The sequence below is a fragment of the Sinohyriopsis cumingii genome, chromosome 1 (genome assembly GCF_028554795.1).
Source record: "Sinohyriopsis cumingii isolate HCF-2022 chromosome 1, ASM2855479v2, whole genome shotgun sequence".
Taxonomy (NCBI): domain Eukaryota; kingdom Metazoa; phylum Mollusca; class Bivalvia; order Unionida; family Unionidae; genus Sinohyriopsis; species Sinohyriopsis cumingii.
This window is the reverse complement of record NC_142961.1, coordinates 99,411,642-99,436,797: the sequence shown is the minus strand read 5'-3', so window position 1 is coordinate 99,436,797 and position 25,156 is coordinate 99,411,642.

The window sequence follows — 25,156 nt, the reverse complement described above, 5'->3', positions numbered from 1 at the left end:
GCTAGATGACAGCTTTTTTGTTACCCGCCCCCCCCCCCCCCCCAACTGGACAATTATCATAATATTGCAGAGTGGTGGCAAAAAAAAAAAATGTTTGAAAATGTGGGGAATAACTTTATGTAAATAAAACAAACCTAAACAAAATACTGCAAAATCAAGTCTGATTTTCATTAAGGTGATTTTTATGAATTAATTGGGATTGCGTCAAGTAATCTCAAGTCATGTTGAGGAAGACACTAAAGCAATTTGAAAACACACACAGACACACACACTCATTAGGTTGACTGTTTGGTCGTATTATTAAGGAAAATTATGTATATTTGGAATGTACACATGATAACAGTGCTAGAGCCAACTAATGTGCGTCAGGTTAAAAAATTGGAATTGATGCATGAAATGAGCAATTTTTTTGCAGTTTTTATATGATGTTTTTCTGGCTCTTTTTGTGTGTAAAGTTAAGTATGACTGATATTAAGTTGATTTTTGTATTACATGTAATTGGGGTCGAGCCCAGTAGCCTCAAATTTCTTTGAACAAGACATTCAAGATATTCCAAAACACCCCCACCCCACCCCCATGGTCATTCTGAGATGCTTTCAGTACTTGGCAGGATGAACAAGAAAGAACAGTCTTATCTGGAGTTTCTCGAAATACTTTAGGCCAGTAGAGCCCCTGATGTCTTATGAAAATTGAATTGTTCCCAGACATATTTTGCTGTATTCTTTATTTTGTATAGATTTTAATAAATACCTCATTCTTGTTGTATTTCTAATTAGTTGGGAACAAATTTTATTTTGCTGTAGGAAGTCGTAAAGATTCACAAGTCCTAGTGAGTGATGAAAGAAAACAACCTGTCATTGAGGAGACAGCAGTACGGATAGGACAGGGAAATGTAGTAGTAGGTACCTCATACATTCATTTTATATAGTTTACCACACTGTACTGGTGGCTCACTTCCAGTATGAATCTATCACAATACAGAATTTCTGAAGTGTGATATGCATTGATGATACAACTTCAATACTATTCAATCACTTTTACTTTTAAATTAGGGTCTATTGTAAAGTAGAACGAAAGGTTTGGGGGAGAGGTAATTTCCCTCAATATTTGAAAGTCAGGAAAACATTTAATAAATATCACAGGTTGTAAATGAAGACATAAAGATGGAGCTGGAAAATAATGACCTTGCTTGCATTCAGGGCCGTAGAGAGCGATCACAGGCCCTGGGGTGAGAAACATCTAGGCCTCTCATAGTTCTTGTTCAAAAAAAAGTTTCTTTTATAAAATTAAAAAGTGTTGTTTGGCCCGGGCCCCCCTTAAGGGCCCCTGGGATATATCCCCAGTTGTCCCCTTTGTCGGCCTTGCTTGTATTTTATTTGGTCATTTTTTTTTGCATGACTTTTTTATAGCATTCTACTGGTATATTTATAAACCAGACTTTATGGGATGGCCCATTTTCGATCAGTTGATGCTACTCCTAAACTTCATAGAGAATTGCCATGAAAGTTTACTGACACATTCATATATCAGACCGCTCTGGTGGCCTAGTGGTTAGAGCATCCGCCTCAGAAATAGGAGATCGTGGGTTCGAACCCTGGTCAAGTCATACCAGATACTTACAAAAATGGTACTACCAACTGCCTCTCTAGGCGCTCAGCATTAAGAGGTTAGTGTTTGGGCTGGTCGGCCCGGTGTCAGGATAATGTGACTGGGTGGAACATCATGCTACATGTCTGTGGCATGATGCCCCAGTGCTAGACATCACTATAAACTGCCACACTGCAGACATCGTAGTGATATGACTGAAAAATTGTTACAGCTACATTAAAAATCATAATCACACACACACACACAGACACACGCACATGCCAAGATATAACTGTTCGTAGTGATATGAATCGGTCAGAACTTCATAATCGATAATCGGTTCCACTTAACCAACTGGTAATCGATTATAATTGGTTATTAAAAGCAAAATTTACGTTTTGTTTGTTATACAGTTATATCTTTGATCATGGGTTCTAGATGTTAACAAAGGTACAGGAGTAATCTCTTTTAATGACATGTATACTTTAACCTGATAATAATATTACATTTTTTTTTCTATTGTGTTGTGTTTTGTTTTTGTTCTACAACTTTATTAAATGAACGCAACCTTTTATGGTTGATCATTTATATGTAACTTAAATACTGTATCAACTCCCCAAAATCCTTTCATTCATATGAGATGTGATTATAATTTAAAATATAGAAGGACATGGGTTTCTTGTTTGTCATTGTTTACAAATACTACAAGGGATTCTACATTTAAACTGAAACAAATCATCAAAATGTGTTTAAATTTAATAGCTCAACAATTTAACAGCTTGATCATGTAATCATGACTTGATATTCCTAATTATGAAATTTTGCACTTATGGAAGGAATATCCTATGGTTTTAAATTTGTAGTTGTAAAAGGAATTAATAATTCAGATCAACTTTACTGGCTGGGAGTTTTACTAGCCTTAGTACTTTGCATACAACTTAAAAGTAGCCTCCCTTCACACACAATCGATTATGGAGTGTCACGATTATCTTACTGGTTTTCTCAACCAACTGATGATTGAATATAATTGACAATCAGAACAAAACTAGTTGATCTTAAATGAAAATGTTGCCACTTGGACATCGAACGTTGCCATCAGAATTGCCATCTTGAAATTCGGAATGGAAGATCATATTGGCATGAGATTTTCACTAAAACACTTGCTGTGTCAATTTGGTCAGAGATCAAAATGACATCCAATAAACATGTTGCCATTTTGCCAGCCACCATCTAAATCGTTTTGATACTCCTTCTAAACAGAAAGTTAAATTAACTAGTCAGAGTTTCCTCTGATCGCTCCCACCACAAAAATATATATGTTAAGGTATGGGTCAGAATGCATTGTCCATCAAAAAGTTGGAATTAACATACACCACATTGCGGGTAGGTGCATATTAATAAGCCTGGCAAAATTAAATGGCATGACATTCATCCTTATTAGACGGAATCAATTGGAATATAATTCACCTTCTCAAAAGTTACAAATAAAACATTGATCATGTCTTTAATTTATTGACAGAAGAGATGAAACTAGTGTTGACAAAATTTGACCTAGTATACTCTCAAGTTTTCATTGTTGGTTCAGTTGAATCAAGCGGCCTATACATCCATGACAAACAGAGGTCCAATTTTCATGCGACACCAACAGAAGCCTCCTTCCCAATGGTGTTGTACAAAATATCAAAAATATTCAATAAAAGTCATGTTTGTGAAAAACAATAAGATGACACATAATTTTCAGTATTTATTCCAGGAACAACCACAAACCTTCTGCTGTCATATAAAGGTACAAAAGCTAGATTCGACACACAGAGGGAACATTCCAACATGTAGTCACTTAATACTAACTAGAAAAGATATCAAGCATGGCCATCTTGGTAGAATCTTGTCAATCTTCTCGTTACTTCATTTGATGTATTGTTGGTCCTGTTGAAAATGGTTCTAATTTATTATCCAGTCTTCTCGTTACTTATTCTGAGTGATAACTGACACATACATGTGGTTTTATAGCAGAAGACTCATTATGATCTCTAGTTGCTCCTACAAAAATGGTGCTGATCTGACTCTGAATAAGTTGGCCATCTTGAAAATTGTCATCGCTACTGTATCTCTAATAGAAAGTAAATCAAAATGCGGTTTTCCACAAAATACTTTGATATATTGTTGATCCTAATGAAAGTGGTGCTAATCCATTATGATCTCATTGTAGCTACTGTAAAATATTGTTCTTGCTGCTGATGCTAAATAGAAAGTTGTATTGACATAGGGTTTTCAAGAGAAGACATGATGTGTAGTTGGTCCAGATTTGTGTTCTTTTGTGATCCAGATTGGCCCAGATGAAGCTATTATGAAATATTGTTCTTGCTACTCATCCTAACATAAGGTTTTATCGATGTAGGGCTTTGAAGAAAAGACTTATCGTATGTAGCTAGTGCAACATGAAAACTAGGTCAATATGACATCCAATATGGCCACCATGGGTGACATTTGAAATCTATTGCCATTGAAAGGTAAGTCGACTTCAATGATTTAGAAGATTTTTAATGTTTTGTATGTCCCAAATAAATAGACATTAATATAAGCATGAGAATATTTTGGAAAAATTTGTTTGAATTATTTAAAGTTTAAAGCTGTTGAGTAGCATCAGTTAGCAAACAATGTAATGTTATGGGTTTATTTCATATATATATTCTTTATTGATCATATAAATTGAAGTGCTCTATACTGTATTTTACTTGGTTTTGAGAAATGAATGAAGTATATTCATGCTGAGACTTGAAGTGTGCTGCTGAGGTGCTAATGTTTGTAAAATTACTAATAATATTGTTGTTATTCAAAAATATCTTTTTTAAAACTATAAATGGTTATTTTAAATTACTACATGATTATTAGTTCTCAAACATAATGACTTTAAATGTTGAATTTGTCTTTTGAATTTTAAGAGCAGTGCAGGCTTGGAAATATTGCAACAGACATACATTTGTTTTGCCAACAATCTTAACAATGAGTATGTATTCTACTCGAGTTTTGATCATCTCTAATTTTGAAATGACAACAAAAATACTACGAATTATCAAGTTTTGAAAGCAATTGTCCATGAATGTGGTGGTCATAAAAGTAATACAAAAAATCTAGAGGTAGAAACATCTGAGTCGAGTAAATGAATACATACATACTGTGTGGTTATACATATAAATTTTGTGATTTATTAACCTATTTTGGTTTATGGATATGGCCTTTTCTTATTTAGTAACCACATATATGATTTGACTTCATGATATATGACTTGAAATATATTCATTCCATTGCAATTTGACCATTATCACAAGGATTTTATACTGCATATCCATTTGCGGACCAATTTCATTGGACTTGAAATTCATATCTCCTTGTTTGTTATTTCTTGAAGCTGTTTAAATGCTGTAAAGAACATAAGTATCATAAGACATAATCTTTACTCAGTCTAATTGCTATAGAAATATAACTTTCATAAAAAGTGCTCAACAAATTGAAAACTGACATGGCATGGTTGGGACAAACATTTTGGAAAGAAATACTGCGAAATATTTTTGTATATACTTTTCTAAAGAGTGTGACTTGAATTTTGCCTACCAGTATGATTCACTTGTTGATACATAAAAATGTATTATTTTCCCTTTATTGAAAAGTAAATGCATGTTTTATGTTGAATATGTCATTGTTTGTAGTTAGGGAATCACATAATGTATACTGTAGATTGGGTTTGGTTTGCAACAGATTCATTTTTAACCATTTATGCATCAAAATAAAAACCATGCTAATTATATTCAATTTACAGCATGCTTGCTTTTTGCTTTCTTATGCACCCTTTGGCTTTCAATCACCCTCTGTTTCATGCTAACCTGCTTTGTAAAATAGCTGCATGTTGAGTGGTATCTCTTCCATTATCCGTACAACCGATTAGCCAGGAAACCTAGTACAGGACCTGGGGGTTCGGGTTAGAGGAAGACATGATTGGTTTGGTTTGTGGGTTTTAACACTATTTATCAGCAATGAAAGCATATACAGCATATACATGCTGGTCAGTATATTTGGTGGAGGAATAACCTGTGAAGCTACCAGCAAGCTTTTTCACATACCTAAATTGGCTGAGCCGAGACTAATTCATGCAGAGGTGAAATGTGCGAGTGATCTGTAACGGTGAGAGCATTACACCTGACTCAGCTGCCCGTGGCTTCAGGAGAGATGGTAAATTATGCTATACAGAAAATTAAATCAAGATTGATAGCCACAGTTATCTTACTATCACTGTGCATCTTTTGTTTATCATCATGCTTATCATACTGATATCCAAGAAATATCCATTAGCCCAGTCTCTATATCATACTTTTACACCAGGTATACATGCATGTGACAGATATTAACAAGAATAGGGGAACCAGTCATACATGTGTAGCAGACTTGGGTTAAATTACAACGTAATTGGTGTAATCGAGTAATTAATTACAATTACACTGTACATGTATTTGCAACTGTAATCGAAAATCATCGATATTGTGATGTCCCTCGGTAGCATGTGTACAAGTGATATTAGCACTGTAAATGTATGTAGTTATTTGTAATTGTATTGCAGTCAGATGAATTCATGCATGCATACATATCTTAAAATTAATTGAATAACCAAACTCTGATTTTAGGTTCCTCAGTTTTGTTGCAAAAAGAATTTAATCAAACTCAACAATAGCAGATGTAAATATGTAATTAAGCAATATGTTTAAGAATTAAAAATAAATTAAACTATCATCTTATTTGATTCTACTGGCACAAGGTTGAATGTCACAGTAAAACAGAAAAAATATAAGTTGGGTTTACAACTAAAATCTCAATTACACCAGTTGAAAAAATAAATAATGAAAATTTAAAATCACTAAACATTCAAATGGACAGGTAATCTTTGCTATATAAAAATTAAAGCTGTATGCTTATAATGAAGAACAACGTAATTTTTATAGTAATTTAATGAATATTCATTGAACAATAATAACCTCACACGGAACATAATTTCTTTGTGGAAAAATATAAAAACAAAGCCTTCTGCACAACATAAGGAATTTTAGAAAAACGAATCAAAAACTAGATATGACCCGGAAGTGAACCATAGCAAGGTCACTGCATGAGGTCACACACTGCATTAGACTAATCAGTAACAGCAGGAAAACAATTGGCAACTGCAGGCTTAAAACAACAGTAAGAAAAGTATATAACTGATAAAGGTATTTATAATATTAGAGTTGGTTGCATTCACTGCCAAAGAATTTCATTGCTGATCACTCTAAAACATGCTCATCACAAGCAGCAGAGAGGGCAATAGCAGATGCAAATATGTAATTAAGCAATATGTTTAAGAATTAAAAGTAATTTAAACTATCATCTTATTTGATTCTACTGGCACCTCTAAATGGTTCACCCTCAGATTCGCAAAATACGCCTTCCTGAAAAATCGCAAAACATCGCGATATTTTCTAAGTATCCGACATGAGTCGACGTTGTTCAACGAACTTAATAGAATCCAACCCCACTTACTGGTTATCGCGATTACCGGCGAAAAAAATGTAAGGAAAATCAGCGATTGTGTCGGTGACAAGTTGAGAGCCCGCCCTCTCTGCTGCTACAAATGTATCCAAAAATTGTATCAAGTCCGACTCAGTATCGTGTTCGAGGATCATGTAAATTTATTATTATAAATCCGTGTGGAGTAGCTTGCGCTCGTGGGAAGAAGTTTCTAAACTTATTTATATCCATATCACCGCTACACCAGGTCTGATGAATATTTAGTAACGTGTGAGAATTAACTCCGTTAAACACAGTAAGAATAATACAGTTATCCTTGATCACTTTAGGAATTTGTGTATACCGCTGGGTTACATAAATCACATCTGTGTTTTTGTGTCTTCCTCGGGAAAATATCCTAGCTGGATTTGATTGTTTGTCCAGCATTGCATCGTCGTAAACAACTAAATTATTAATAAATCCATCAATATCATCAATACTTGGTGCTTCATTAATTCAGTGATAAATTCAGCAACATCGTCTTCGCGCTCATCCAACGAATTTGCACTTTTATTAAAATCCTTTAGTACATCGTAGCATCGTTGATCATCAGCTGATGGTGCTACCAAATACAACTTATCCCACCTCATCCACTTCATTATTAAATTAAGTAACAACTGCGTCTTACCACTTCCAGATGGACCTATAATAATCATACAAACATAATTTGGTAGCGCTGCATGATGCTTAACTGGTTCTCGTTTCCTTGTTGCAGAAAAGTCAGTGATTTCCATATAGAAAATATATAAAATAATATGGATATATATTGTGTGAAATGCAGGGAGCGTACCCCAACAGGTGATCTAACAACTATTATAACAAAGAATAACAGGTCTGCGGTTACAGGTAAGTGTGAACGATGCGGTACAAAAAAATTAAAATTTATTCCCTCGTGCGATAAGCCAAAGTCAAGTAAAAGAAAGCAATACGGAGGTGATATTGCAGCAAAGTTAGGAAAATTACCTGGAACTCCGTGGGCTAAATATCCAGAAGAAAAACATCTTCCAGGATATAATTACTGCGGGCCTGGAACCCCACTTGATATCAGACTTGACAACCAAGACCAACCAAAGCCAGGCGAGTAACCAATAAAAGCTATTGATAAAGCGTGTCATGCTCATGATGTAGCTTATAAAAGTAAGGATCTGCAGCAGCGACATCTCGCGATGTAAAATTAATTCATGCGCTAAATTCCATCACTGATAAATCTTTCAAGGAAAGGTTAGCTAGTTGGTTAATAAAATCCGCAATGAAAGGTAAATTAGCGCTAGGTGCTGGCAATTAATTATAATGGAATCGATTTATTATTCTCCAAGAGGATATTGGAAAGGTAGAGCAGCGATTAGTTACACGTGCCACTGCTAAAAAAATGGTTATCCCGACAGGCAATATGGCAAATTTATCAACCACCACCTAAACAAAAAATTCACTTTGTACATTTTGATCTTGGAATTCCTAATGAAGTTCATCAGGCTGATATTTTATTTTTACCTCATGATACCGTTAAAATCCAAAAACGTCAAATAACATACAAGTATGCGCTAACTGTAGTTGATGTTGCAAGTAGATACAAAGATGCAGAACCGTTGTCAACAAAGACAGCTGCTGAGGTTGCTTCTGCGTTTAAACGAATTTATCAACGTGGTGGTCAACGATGGCCAAAGCAGTTACAGGTTGATCCTGGCAAGGAATTTGAGGGTGCAGTATCATCGTTGATGAAGCAACATAACGTCACCATCAGACGAGGACATACGGCACTTCATCGTGATCAGGGAATTGTTGAACGATTTAATCGAACACTTGCTGAGCGGTTATTTGGATATCAATACGCGAAAGAATTCATTCAAGACAAGATATGTCGCGAATGGGTTGCAAGATTACCAGGTGTGATAGCTGCGTTAAATAATCAAATAACTCGAACAACCAACATGAAACCTATTAACGCAATTGCCAAAAAAATATACCCGTACAACGACGTGATTTTTCAGCACAGCCAATACTGGGTAATGTCACTGTATGATATTTATATAAACCAGGTGAACTTAAAGGTTGTTAAAAAAAAAGAGCATCTGATCCTATCTGGACCATCACTACACACAAGATATCTAGTATAACTAGATCTACTGGTAGACCCGCAATCTACAAACTGGTTTTAACTGCTCCTCAACGTGGATTTACACGTGAGCAATTACAAGTAATTCCCAAAGAGACACAATTACCGCCCCGATCACTTAACTAGCACCCCAACGTCGATTACATTCAAGACAGGTAAGCATCACATTTTCTCATGTATGACCAAGACGGTTATCTTTTCTGTCTACGGTACATTGTCTTGGGTGTTTACTCGAATACTGCCATAACATTATACAATTTTACAGCTCGCACGGTGATTATTCTGCCGTTGTTTCAGCGTGTAAATAAATTCAACGTCAAGACCAAAATCGCGTTTACTTTTTTTTGTCACTTTGTTTATAACCAGCTAATTTTTTTATTATTATATCGTTGTTAATATCAGCATCGCTGATCACTGATTCGTCCAAGACAACCCTTCGCAGTTGAGATATTCTTCTGACTCTGGACACTGCAAGATAAACTAAGTTTGACCATTCGATACGATCATCAACAATCCAAATGACTGTATCAGTAATAGTCCTTGTGATCAGTGAGTTGTCATTGCGTACCCTAGCGTCCACGGAGATTTATCCAACGATAACGCATCTTCGACAACATTGACATCAACTGCGACAACATCATTTAATACGAGATTCTGTTTCTCGGTCTGTCCTGGTATATCAACGTCAATATTCTGTAACCGCGAATCAGCTGGTCTATAAGACAAAGTACACGTAACGCTGGAAATTTCTTTTTGTGTAACTAAAATAACTGCTGTTGAAATGTGTCTCTAACTATTTTTCTACTTGCCACTATCAAATCGTTTGGTTTCCACGTTTCCCAAAAGTCGTTCAAGGAAGTTTCTGAAATCACCTCGCGCATTATTTCACATTGAATTTTATTAGGTTGTAACCTGATTAATTCTTTTAAGTCCTTTAATTCTGCATCAAAAGATCTGTGCTGATCAGTTATCTCCGAGTAATAATCAACACAATTCTTCAACCAATCGTGTGGAGATAGTCCGACAAAGGGAGGTGGTAGGCCGTGATCGCCGCACATAATCACCAAAATATTTTTTGTTAATAACCAATCGAGAAATGTTTTTAATGTTTCTAACGGTACTGTGCATACCTCATCCCAAATAATAACTTTTGGAATATATTTCTCTCCCATTCGGTCAGGAGTCCACACACCGCCGCTGAATTTGAAAAAGCTGTGATAAGTACAAGAATTGACTCCTCGTTGTTTCATCTCCCTGGTGAGTCTGTGTGTTGGTGTTAGCACAATCATATCTGAATTCTGTCGAAATAATTAGATCACTCGGGTTGTCTTACCAGAACCTCCCGGCCCGTTCAAATAAACGGTTTTGTATCTCGATACTGGATCATACACAGACGGCGCCAACGACAATTCTGATAATTCTGATTTGCAATAACTATCTTTAATCGCAACATCAGCGGATTCACAATAATAATGTAACATTTCTTGTTTTAGTCTCCACGAGCCCATGATTCATTAGTGTTTGTAAAACGAGACAATAATTCTGAATATCTTTTATCGTTATAAAATGAATTCGTAGCAACTCTAACTGCAGTGTCAGGAAATATATTTATCATCGATAGCAAATTTATAGAAAAATAAGCAAGCATCGAAATATTAAATGAGTATTTTATTAGGAGATTCTCCAGTAGTGTAACTAACAATTGTGCCTAACCTTTTTCCGTCGGATAAGTAAACATCTTGTTGATCACAAAATATATCTTTCTCTGCTGCATCAGCAACCACAGATTTATACTCGGCGGGATCCATAGTCAATCTTGCACAATGCCGTTTATGATCATATGCTCCACCTTGAGTAAATTTACCGATTATTCTTCTACCGAGATCCTTTGCGGTTTTTTCACTGTTGCTGAGTTTAAACTTAAGAATATTAGGAGCATCATTAACAAATACTTCAACAGGAGCATTTGGACATTCCTGCTTGTATTCTTCAATGACCGCATCAAGACTAATACGCTCCGGTGTTGGTAACCAAACCGAAGTTTGCGGCCGATATGATATAATTGCTTCACTGACAACCAACGATATCAATATTTTATTGTCGGTCATATATCGTAATAACACTATTGGTGCCCAACATTTTTCTAAAAAAGTGTTTACCAAACCAAATATAACAACACGGATGAAAATTTTTAGCGAATTCAAACGACACTACACGAGCGAATCCTATCAGATCATTAATCACTACTCGTGTCATCTCGTTTGTAGGATGTCCGAATCTTTTAAAATATCCAGCACACTCACCCATCCCGAGAAAACTTCCCGGATAACACGCGAAAATATCCACCGAAATAACATCCTTGTGGTTATATTCGGTATTGCACAAACCGCCATGTCCATATTCAATATAACTTAACTGTACATCTCAAGGAACTCAACGCGTGTTGGTCTCCACGAATTTCTCCCTCTCGCTGCGTGGGCATCAACTGACGGAACTGTAAAACAATTAGTTAATAATTGTTCAGTATTTTCTGAATCTCTCTGTGCGAGTTTTCTTATTTCTTCGTGTAGAGATTCTTGACGGTACAAATCGCCGTTGGGTCTTACAAATTGATCATATTCGCCATCTTCGGAACTTTTAAACAACCACATTGACACGGGATCGTTTTTACTTTTCTGGTTGATATCATCGAACATTCCACCGGTGTAAAATCTGACAACACGATCTCGTGGAAATATTGGTACAGAGCTGGTCCAGGCTGAGCGTTATGAACAGTAATTTCAATTGGTGTTCCTTTTCCTTTATTCGCTGATTCATATAAAACCTCTCCCGCTAATGTTTTTACAGTTATTGAAAATTTTAACTTACTTGATAACTCAGCGACATCATTTATTGACGCTCCTGTATCTTTCACCTAGTCAGCCCACTTTGCTATTTTTTCACGTCGCAGATCACTTAATCCATTTCCACGCTTCGCATTTTTAAAATGTTCTGGTGTTCGCTCGACTATACAATTCAGCTTTGACGAAGTCTAGCAAGAAAATCTTATCGTGGCAAAATCATTAATGTTAGGTTTATCATTTAATTGATAAATTCCATAAATGACCACGGTCACAGGATACGCTCGAGGGTAATATGGTCTGTCAATCCCAGTAAACATTCCTGGTTTTTTTATTGGCAAGGACAGGATCACTTTTGTCACGGATAATCCACGTTTCAAAATCTGCTTGCATAATAAACGTTATTCTGAAAAGATATTTCTGACCGGGGTAATCGATAATCGCTTTCGCTCGAGTATCGTTCATTGTCGCATCAATGACAGAGTCGTCGCGTATAATTTTGAATGTAGACCACACGTGAGATGCTCCATCATCACGAAATTCTTTTTTGGCATCTCTGATAATATCAATCAGATCAGTCAGAGCTCGCCTCAGGGAGTCAATGGCTAGACTGTCAAGAACGAATCTAGAAGCTTTCCATGGCTTGATTGCAGATAATCTCTCAAACTCATCCATATGTAATTAAGACAAACATTTAAATAAAAAATATAATATATACAATGCATCAAACAAGAAATCAGTGTAAATGGCTTATGGTGGGTTCATTAACTACGTGTAATAAATCCTGCGTAAACGAATTCTGCGGCCAACAGTCACAATGTGTTCGTAATGGTAGTTTAGGACCAATGCCTTGTCTGCCATGTGGTGTCAGAGTCCGGAGAAAGACATAGCTATGTGCTCGTTGTGGTGGTAATCGATACACGGAACTTAAAAGATATTATGATAAAGAAAAAATGACCCTGACTCGGTCAGGGCCAGGGGCAGAATGATAAAGTGTGTAGAGGATTATCTAATTAAGTTTTCAGACAAATTATAAATTAGACAAATACATTATTATATAAATGAACCAAGAATTTGTCAGACACCCCACCATCAAAAATTATGAAGCGGCACGTGATGGCGTCGTTAGACGCTACAGGTTGAAAAAAACAGTTAGTGCTGTTAGTAATGCTGGTTATCTTTACTATTGGAAAAAAGAAGTATCTCTGTGATCGATTCGTATTTGAGGTTTATCACGGAGAGATCAAAGACGGTCTTGTGATCGATCATATTGACGGAAATCTTCGGAACAATTCTCTTCAAGATTTACAAGCTATCACACCATGTAAGAACTCTGCACGAGGGAGTACTGGTCGGTTTAAAAGCATTGGGAAGAGAGCGACTAAATCTTTCAATGTAGATACCGGTGAATAGAGAATTTTACAGTCAATGTACGCGGCTGTCAAGTATTTCGGTATTCACCCGCCTTCAATACAAAGAGTCGCAGATACAATAATCAAATCTTCATTTTCATACCCGTTTGGAAGCTGGATTTCGTTTTGCTATGTGGATGCAGATAACGGAGATAAATCTGCAGCGATTGTTTAAAAATCAATTATGGAATTCCCTCCCTTAAGATTGCGCAACCAACGTCATTACCTTTTACAGATAATATATTATCCAGAAAAAGTAGAACTAAATTCAGGTTCTATTATTTTTTTGCACTCTGTTCTGTGTAGCGAACCATCTATTGTATATACACTACAGGTAAACAATTCTCCGTCCTACCTGTATGAATTATAACACGGAAGTAAAACATCTCCAATAACTTCTCGTAGATTTTAGCACGGGCAGGCGTAATCGTTTATTTACAATAAATAATTTTTTTCACAGACAATATACTTGTTTTATTAAATTTGTTTGGTTTCTTGGTTCATCTGTATTTTTTCTGCGATTATATTTAAGAAAAAGAGAAATACAAAACGGCAAATAAACCACGCCCATCGCGTGAGCTATTTTTGAATTCCCAAGTATCAGTCAGTTTATATACTATAGCGTCCGAATCATATACTGGGGTTTCGAAACCCAACAAAGCTGCACACCTTTCCGCCATATCACCATGTGGCGGTGATATTTTTCACCTCACGGGATTGATTTGGGGGAGGGTGTGCAACTTCGTTGAGCGTAGAATATAACCCCTTATCTGTCTGTGATGTCCTTAGTATAAGTTATAGTTAAAAAAGACATGTTGTACTGTCCTTAGTATAAGTTATATGTTGTACTGTCCTTAGTATAAGATTATATGTTGTGCTGTCCTTATATGTGCCTGCTGGTCATGCTAGAATCTTATAAGACAATCTAGGGGACCACATCAGGTTGTACTGTCCTTAGGATAAGATTATATGTTGTGCTGTCCTTATAAGTGCCTGCTGATCCTCCTAGAATGTTTTAAGACAATCTTGGGGACCACATCAGGTTGTACTGTCCTTAGGATAAGATTATATGTTGTGCTGTCCTTATATGTGCCTGCTGATCCTGCTAGAATGTTATAAGACAATCTAGGGACCACATCAGGTTGTGCCGTCCTTATATGTGCCTGCTGATCCTGCTAGAATGTTATAAGGCAATCTAGGGAACCACATCAGGTTGTACTGTCCTTATATGTATTCCTCTGAACCTGCTAGCATATCATTTGGTAAGCTAGGAGTTCAATATGGGGAATGTCTCGTCTTCGAAAACAATCCCTCCTGTACCTTCTAGACCGTTGTTTGACGTGTTAGGGGTTCACACGGGGGTTGTGTTTCCGTGCTCCTGAACCTGCTAGCATATCATATGGTAAGCTAGTAGGTTCATGGAGTTGTGTCGTCCAACTGCTGTTAATATGCTTCAAAACAAAAACGGGTCAGCAATGACCCATTTTTTTTTCTTTTAAATATATAATATTTGTATAATGAATTAGGAAAATATCAATGATGTAATTTCTGCTATTAAAAAATTAGAACATGATGGCATAAATTTATCTGATGAATTAAATCCTGAAAAAATTATTTCTGATTTTGAAACATTGCAGGAAAAAAAAGAATACGGAGCATGCACGCTGCAGGCTCAGTACAGATTTATAAAGAAAATTCAGACGGAGTTGTATCAATCACTGGCTGCAGTAGAAGAAACGCGAATAAAGGAATTTGTTTCGCTGTCTCGTGCAATCGAAAAAATTAGGTCCGAATTATCTCATGAATATGAAACAAAAAAAAAATGATTAATACTCGCGTGAGGCACCTAAGAAAAATTAGGTCAGATCCGATCGAAAACGAAAGTTAGACTCATTGATTTAAGTACGTGGAAATGAAATCAAGTACATGGAAATGAAATCGAAAGTATAAAAACAAATTCTGATACTTACAGATTATTTTTTTTTTGTTTTTCACTGACAGATCTCAGTAAAAAAAAAATTTGTTTTTCACTGAAATGTTGCACGATGTTTACTAGTAAACACACTATCAGAATTAGCAAATCGGACGACTTTCATGATTTTACTAGTAAACACACCTATGAAATTACGAAATCAGTTGATGCGCATGATTTTGACTATCTTTTACTCTAACAAAGTTGAGAAATTCGACATGTTTGAATTATTCAGTAGAGTTAGATAATATTTTCTTAAGTCGATCAAATTTAATGCAAGAGTGTGCATAATTTAGAATCTGATCTTTGTTACATGTGATCATAGAAATATGTTCTCGCTGTAGTTTATCCGACTGCGATTGTATCAATAAAAAATCTTCGTTACCGTATACATCAATAACCAAATCAAATGTGCCGACTAGAGACTGTGTAAACACTTTTTTGATGTAGTTTTCAAGTACTTGCTTTTCGTGTATGAAAACCTTCACGTGTCGGTACATTATATAATACTCGCTTGATTAATTTAAGTTAGAAATCAAGGTCGTGGAAATAAAAGCGAAAGTAGTATGTCAGTAATAAAATAAATTTCTGACAGATTTCAGAAATTATTTTTTTTGCTTGTTACTGAAATGTTAGATTTCCATGAATTTAACTAGTAATTACCCTATCAAAATTAACAAATCAGGCGATTTGCACGATTTTAACTACCTAAATACCCTTCAACGTTGAGAAATCCGTCGAATTGCATGATTGTAACTACCTAAATACCCTTCAGAATTAACAAATCAGTCTGATTTTCAGTGAAAAATAAAAAAAATATAATATTTTACTGAAATCTGTCAGAAATTTATTTTTTTACTGAAATCTGAAGGGTATTTGTCAATCCACCTCGTTGATTTTAGAATTATTATTTTTTTGTGATTTTTTTTTTGAAAATCGATTGTAAATCTTTGAAAATCGTAGATTTTTACGGTGAGATCTTTACGATGGAAATCCTTAGGATTTCACAAGTAAATTAACATTAACTACCGCATTCCTCAAGTCCAACAAGTGGCCAGACTGGTCAGTTAGTTTGAAATTTATTCTTGATAACAACTAATTTTGACTTCGTAGATAGACCGGATTGGTCGGCTCGTGCACAATCAGAAATCCTGGTGGTTCTTTTGATGGGAACGAGTAAAGAACAAATCCTTGCTGGGCTTGATTTGATACTGTCGTGTTCGTGCTTTAGATGTTATCGATTACATCACACACAAGATTGACCGCGACCAACTGGGTTATATTTACAATTTCCGGAGATACATGTCGCCTTGCCCTTGTGGGTCATTGCTGTGTCGGAGAATAGTTGCCGGTGGTAGTGTTTTTCTCCACTCGTCGTATATTTTAGGAAAAAATCATCAATGATATCGTTTAGTGATTTTCTTAACTCGGTTGGGTTATACCCGGGAAATTTCATATTCGGTAGATCAGCTTTGTTATCTTGTATTTGTAAAGAAATTGTTGCTTAAGCTTATCTTCTGAGTCAATTACCGCCTGTATACACATTTGATTTATGTATTTAACATCGGCCATAATTTGATTTAACGTCTCAATCTGCTCAATAATATCTTTTTTGTCTGCGATATCAATAACATATTCTGTAAAATACTGACGTAATTTTCCTAATTCTGTTTTATATGTATTTTCAGGAATATGCTCGATGATATCACTGATCCTCCATTTATCAATTTCTGTGCCTTTAGGGCCCTTCCAAATAAACTTATTATTGGAAATACTAAATGCTGTAATATTTAAATATTTTCCCATAAAGGCGAGTATTCCGCCATGACCAAACCATCTTGACTAGTCTTTAGGAAAATCTATTTTCCCCTCATGATATGAAGCATTATCCGTCGTGAAATCAGACTTTTCGGTTCAGGTGGCAATGGTGGTGCTTCAGGTGGAATTTCAGGCCAACCTAACACTGTTCAGATCGAACTCTGATATATGTCCACGGTGTGGTCAGGAGAGTTTATCTCGACCGTGGAAAACAGTGTTGGTTTATGAACGGTAATTGCTATTTTGGATACTTCCCCGGTAACATTTTTTATTCGACGTTGCAATTCCTTATTGATTTCTTCGATTTGACAAGACCCGGTTGGTAACCCAATGAGGTTCCAGTCGGGAGTACCATCTGGCTTATTTTTATTTGCAAACACAAGCGAATTATTTGCTGGTAATCCACCAAAATATTTTGATTTGATATTTGGTAAGCTGTGGTGTACTCATAATTGTGCAAGCGCAATTTCGCTTACTGGAATCGCAGTTGGAAAATTAATACTAAATTCTGGTTTGGTTGAGCTTACTGTTATCATTGAAGTTTTTACCTGAGTTGTATTTGCGGCTATCTGCTCAAGTAATTCCGTCATTATTTATTTTCGTTGCTTTCAAATTGTGGGACTCGAACTGCTTGCAGTCTGCGTATATCTTAACCATCAGTTCGAATTCGGAATCTGATATTTTTTCATCGTTGAGGCTTGATGATATCATCGACGATAATTTAGAATATGCTGCTGCTGCTGTGTTTAATCTTGTAACCGCGTCATGGTATTTTGTGTTCGTGCACGTGGATATCTTTTTCGCGATAATATTAAAAACACCTGCAACAGCCGCTGATGATGAAACGCATATTGTTACCGCGATTACAGTTGTTACTGGGGTCAGCGCTGATAATTTTACTCCGGTGGATGCAACTAACGCGAATACTGAATAAACTAACGCATCCAAAGTAACTAAACGCCGCTTGTATTTTTTACTTTTGTTGTATAATCGTTGATTATATTTTTTTGATTGACATTCACGAACTTGATCGTATCTATATTGTTGCGCATCTGTTGACTCCGTTTTCGTCAGAGCCATTTACTATTTTACGCAGTAACCGATTGAGGAGTTCAGCTACAAATTCCAAACACCACGAGTAAGATGCTGTGGTTAATTTCTTGTCGGCGGCTTCCAGTATAAATGTTTCTTCGGTTCCGCTATTTGATATGATAGTCACAGCCCCCGAAAACTTGTCAGTGGAATGCCTCCAAGGATATGTTGTAAATATCTCAAATTTTGCAGCACTGAACACAGACAGTCTATATACACCAGTGACTGTTGCGGTGTATCTGATAGTATTATTTTGTTTTGACCATGTTGCGAATCCGGATGATACGGTGTATGCTATGTTGGTAATATGTCCCGGAGTAACTCCGGTTGGAATTTTAATTAGATTAATTTTGTTAACGATCTCAGGAATTCCACTTACGATGTCTTCTTGTGTTTTCTTAATCGTATCAATGTTAGTTTTAATATTAGAAAGTTTTACGTCAACGGTGAGCGGAGTGCCAACAAATTCCTCCGCGGTTTCATTAATTTTTCTAAAGTTTCTGCGGAGATTTGTAAACGCGTTTACGTGAACGTCATACTCGGCTCGCAACGTGGATAATTTATTGTCTACGGTGTCAACATATTGTTTTGATGCGGCATCCTCCGGGGATGTTGGATCCCTCAAAACCACTATTTTGTTTCCGTTCATGTTGAATTCTCCTGTCATTGTGTCATCGGTGGTTTTTAAACGAAACGCTACAGTTTTTTTCATCTCGTCTCTGATGGTTATAAACGATATATTTGAATCTCTGATTCTACCGCCGTCAGTAAACTCGGGAATGTTACTCGAGGTAGCTCCAAGAACCCTGCGAACTATTTCATTCCATCTGATATTGCTGGTTTTCATCTTACCATGCCGGTCCTCAAAAATAACAACCTCATCTGGGTCTACTCCAGATAAGTTTATAAGATTGTCGACGTCATCTTTAGTTGCGTATTTTGATAAATCTATATCACCGCGTTCACTTCTCATCACTTCGAAGAGACATCTTCCGTATATGTCAACCATTATTCTTTAGGAATTGTTTAAACTGGTGGTATACTCATGCACAACTTTGTGAGGTGGTTTGGTTGATCTCGATATCGCGTCAAGAACATTTAATGCTTTACAGCCACGTATCGGAGGATCGGAAAGTGTTTGTGTTGGTAGCGTTGAGTACCAAACTGGAATATGAAATCCATCAACATATTTTAGAAATTCAACTCGAGGTGCTAACCCATAAGAATCGAAACAAATCATTCCAGGTGGATCAATCGCATAAGCAACCCTATGAGTTCCATGACCGTTTTTGTTATCGAGATAAATAATTCCTGTTTCCGGATTATTCGGTTGGCTCGGTAACTGATCTCGCATAAAAACACCTCTGAAATGTTTTATATTTAATTGTTTAGCAGCATTGAGCAAATCAAAATTTGACATCAGCGTGACTAAAACCGTTTTGGGTACCATGAAGGAAGGATTCCTGGAAATCTTAGACCGTATCCGTACCATGAGGGAGTGGTTCCTGGAAGCCTAAGACCCGCTTCCTTTTTTGTATCCGTGTCCAGTTGCTTTCTTTAATGCCATTCCAGCAGCGGTTCCAACAGCACCTAACGCAGCTGCCTTCGCGACAGCTGGGCCGCAGCGGCTATCAGCGCTGGTATTGCTGCGAGAAGTGGAAACATACCACCGGTTTTAATCATGTCTTTAATGGCACTTGGAGAAAGATCAAGTTGAACTCCGGTTTTTTGCTTGCTGCGCTTTATTGAAATGTTTTAGATGAGTTTTAGTTAACGATAACTTGTTTGGGCCACCACTAGCAATTTGATCATCTTTCAATGTTATTTTTGTCCGATATTCGCTTACGTTTCTCGATTGTAATTTTGTCATCTGACCGGGAGTCAGAGTGACATTAACGTAATTGTATGACATTTTTATAATTAATGAGATTGATCTAATTGTCTACATGTTTTCCACTGGCGAATCAATAACTCTTATTCGTCCACCAACACCTTTAAGTAACATTGCGTTATCGCTGAGTATAACACCCAATGCTCTGTAATTATCCATAGCTCCTCTTGCTTCTTAAGATCTGAAGTGTATATCAACGACAGATTGTCTAACTAAATCAAGATGTTCCAGTGAAAAGTAATAAAACGGATAATATGTTGTAAAATCGAATTATGATATTTGCAAACCAGTATCAACATTTAGATCACGTCCTAGATATTTTGTCAAACGATGATATACACGTGCAACATGATTAGTAGTAATATCTAACAGTATATTCTCAGATGGTTCTTGATGTCCGTTTATTCTTAAGGAAACGTCATTAACACCGAGTTTATCAAATATAATATGACTATGTGTATGCGAGTTTAATCGTGCAGTATTTTGAAGAGCAATACTATGATGTGCCTATGCTGGTCCATGTAGTGATGATGTGCCTATGCTGGTCCTTGTAGTGATGATGTGTCTATGCTGGTCCTTTTATTGATGATGTGCCTATGCTGGTCCATGTAGTGATAATGTGCCTATGCTGGTCCATGTAGTGATGATGTGCCTATGCTGTTCCATCTAGTGATGATGTGCCTATGCTGGTCCATGTAGTGATAATGTGCCCATGCTGGTCCATGTAGTGATAATGTATCTATGCTGGTCCATGTAGTGATGATGTGCCTATGCTTTTCCATGTAGTGATGATGTGGCTATGCTGATCAATGTAGTGATGATGTGCCTATGCTGGTCCTTGTAGTGATGATGTGCCTATGCTGGTCCATGTAGTGATAATGTGCCCATGCTGGTCCATGTAGTGATAATGTATCTATGCTGGTCCATGTAGTGATGATGTGCCTATGCTTTTCCATGTAGTGATGATGTGGCTATGCTGATCAATGTAGTGATGATGTGCCTATGCTGGTCCATGTGATGATGTGCCTATGCTGGTCCATGTAGTGATGATATGCCTATGCTGGTCCATGTGATGATGTGTCTATGCTGGTTCATGTAGTGATGATGTGCCTATGCTGGTCCATGTGATGATGTGCCTATGCTGGTCCATGTGATGATGTGCCTATGCTGGTCCATGTAGTGATGATGTTCCTATGCTGGTCCCTGTAGTGATGATGTGCCTATGCTGGTCCACGTACTGATGATGTGCCTATGCTGGTCCATGTAGTGATAATGTGCCTATGCTGGTCCATGTGATGATGTGCCTATGCTGGTCCATGTGATGATGTGCCTATGCTGGTCCACGCACTGATGATGTGCCTATGCTGGTCCATGTAGTGATAATGTGCCCATGCTGGTCCATGTAGTGATGATGTGCCTATGCTTTTCCATGTAGTGATGATGTGGCTATGCTGATCAATGTAGTGATGATGTGCCTACCCTGGTCCATGTAGTGATGATGTGCCTATGCTGGTCCATGTAGTGATAATGTGCCTATGCTGGTCCATGCAGTGATGATGTGCCTATGCTGGTCCATGTAGCGATGATGTGCCTATGCTGGTCCTTGTAGTGATGATGTGCCTATGCTGGTCCATGTAGTGATAATGTGCCCATGCTGGTCCATGTAGTGATGATGTGCCCATGCTGGTCCATGTAGTGATGATGTGTCTATGCTGGTCCATGTGATGATGTGCCTATGATGGTCCATGTAGTGATGATATGCCTATGCTGGTCCATGTGATGATGTGTCTATGCTGGTTCATGTAGTGATGATGTGCCTATGCTGGTCCATGTGATGATGTGCCTATGATGGTCCATGTAGTGATGATGTTCCCATGCTGGTCCTTGCAGTGATGATGTGCCTATGCTGGTCCACGTACTGATGATGTGCCTATGCTGGTCCATGTAGTGATAATGTGCCTATGCTGGTCCATGTGATGATGTGCCTATGCTGGTCCATGTGATGATGTGCCTATGCTGGTCCACGTACTGATGATGTGCCTATGCTGGTCCATGTAGTGATAATGTGCCCATGCTGGTCCATGTAGTGATGATGTGCCTATGCTTTTCCATGGAGTGATGATGTGGCTATGCTGATCAATGTAGTGATGATGTGCCTACCCTGGTCCATGTAGTGATGATGTGCCTATGCTGGTCCATGTAGTGATGATGTGCCTATGCTGGTCCATGTAGTGATGATGTGCCTATGCTGGTCCATGTAGTGATGATGTGTCTATGCTGGTCCTTGTAGTGATGATGTGCCTATGCTGGTCCATGTAGTGATAATGTGCCCATGCTGGTCCATGTAGTGATGATGTGCCCATGCTGGTCCATGTAGTGATGATGTGCCTATGCTGGTCCATGTGATGATGTGCCTATGCTGGTCCATGTAGTGATGATGTGCCTATGCTGGTCCATGTGATGATGTGCCTATGCTGGTTCATGTAGTGATGATGTGCCTATGCTGGTCCATGTGATGATGTGCCTATGCTGGTCCATGTAGTGATGATGTTCCTATGCTGGTCCTTGTAGTGATGATGTGCCTATGCTGGTCCACTTACTGATGATGTGCCTATGCTGGTCCATGTAGTGATAATGTGCCTATGCTGGTCCATGTGATGATGTGCCTATGCTGGTCCACGTACTGATGATGTGCCTATGCTGGTCCATGTAGTGATAACGTGCCCATGCTGGTCCATGTAGTGATGATGTGTCTATGCTGGTCCTTGTAGTGATGATTTGCCTATGCTGGTCCATGTAGTGATAATGTGCCCATGCTGGTCCATGTAGTGATGATGTGCCCATGCTGGTCCATGTAGTGATGATGTGCCTATGCTGGTCCATGTGATGATGTGCCTATGCTGGTCCATGTAGTGATGATGTGCCTATGCTGGTCCATGTGATGATGTGCCTATGCTGGTTCATGTAGTGATGATGTGCCTATGCTGGTCCATGTGATGATGTGCCTATGCTGGTCCATGTAGTGATGATGTTCCTATGCTGGTCCATGTAGTGATGATGTGCCTATGCTGGTCCTTGTAGTGATGATGTGCCTATGCTGGTCCATGTAGTGATAACGTGCCCATGCTGGTCCATGTAGTGATGATGTGCCTATGCTTTTCCATGTAGTGATGATGTGGCTATGCTGATCAATGTAGTGATGATGTGCCTACCCTGCTCCATGTAGTGATGATGTGCCTATGCTGGTCCATGTAGTGATGATGTGCCTACCCTGGTCCATGTAGTGATGATGTGCCTATGCTGGTCCATGTAGTGATGATGTGCCTATGCTGGTCCTTGTAGTGATAATGTGCCTATGCTGGTCCATGTAGTGATGAAGGTGCCTATGCTGGTCCATGTAGTGATGATGTGCCTGTGCTGGTCCATGTAGTGATGATGTGCCTATGCTGGTCCATGTAGTGATAATGTGCCTATGCTGGTCCATGTAGTGATGATGTGCCTATGCTGGTCCATGTAGTGATGATGTGCCTATGCTGGTCCATGTAGTGATAATGTGCCTATGCTGGTCCATGTAGTGATGATGTGCCTATGCTGGTCCATGTAGTGATGATGTGCCTATGCTGGTCCATGTAGTGATAATGTGCCTATGCTGGTCCATGTAGTGATGAAGGTGCCTATGCTGGTCCATGTAGTGATGATGTGCCTGTGCTGGTCCATATAGTGATATTGTGTTTATGCTGGTCCATGTAGTGATGATGTGCCTATGCTGGTCCATGTAGTGATGATGTGCCTATGCTGGTCCATGTAGTGATAATGTGCCTATGCTGGTCCATGTAGTGATGATGTGCCTATGCTGGTCCATGTAGTGATAATGTGCCTATTCTGGTTAATGTAGTGATGACGGTGCCTATGCTGGTCCATGTAGTGATGATGTGCCTGTGCTGATCCATATAGTGATATTGTGTTTATGTTGGTCCATGTAGTGATGCTGTGCCTATGCTGGTCCATGTAGTGATGATGTGCCTATGCTGGTCCTTGTAGTGATAATGTGCCTATGCTGGTCCATGTAGTGATGAAGGTGCCTATGCTGGTCCATGTAGTGATGATGTGCCTGTGCTGGTCCATGTAGTGATGATGTGCCTATGCTGGTCCATGTAGTGATAATGTGCCTATGCTGGTCCATGTAGTGATGATGTGCCTATGCTGGTCCATGTAGTGATGATGTGCCTATGCTGGTCCATGTAGTGATAATGTGCCTATGCTGGTCCATGTAGTGATGATGTGCCTATGCTGGTCCATGTAGTGATGATGTGCCTATGCTGGTCCATGTAGTGATAATGTGCCTATGCTGGTCCATGTAGTGATGAAGGTGCCTATGCTGGTCCATGTAGTGATGATGTGCCTGTGCTGGTCCATATAGTGATATTGTGTTTATGCTGGTCCATGTAGTGATGATGTGCCTATGCTGGTCCATGTAGTGATGATGTGCCTATGCTGGTCCATGTAGTGATAATGTGCCTATGCTGGTCCATGTAGTGATGATGTGCCTATGCTGGTCCATGTAGTGATAATGTGCCTATTCTGGTTAATGTAGTGATGACGGTGCCTATGCTGGTCCATGTAGTGATGATGTGCCTGTGCTGATCCATATAGTGATATTGTGTTTATGTTGGTCCATGTAGTGATGATGTGCCTATGCTGGTCCATGTAGTGATGATGTGCCTATGCTGGTCCTTGTAGTGATGATGTGCCTGTGCTCGTCCATATAGTGATGATGGTCCATATAGTGATGATATGCCAACAGTCTTTTGTTTGATCACAATAATACTTTCCAAGACATTC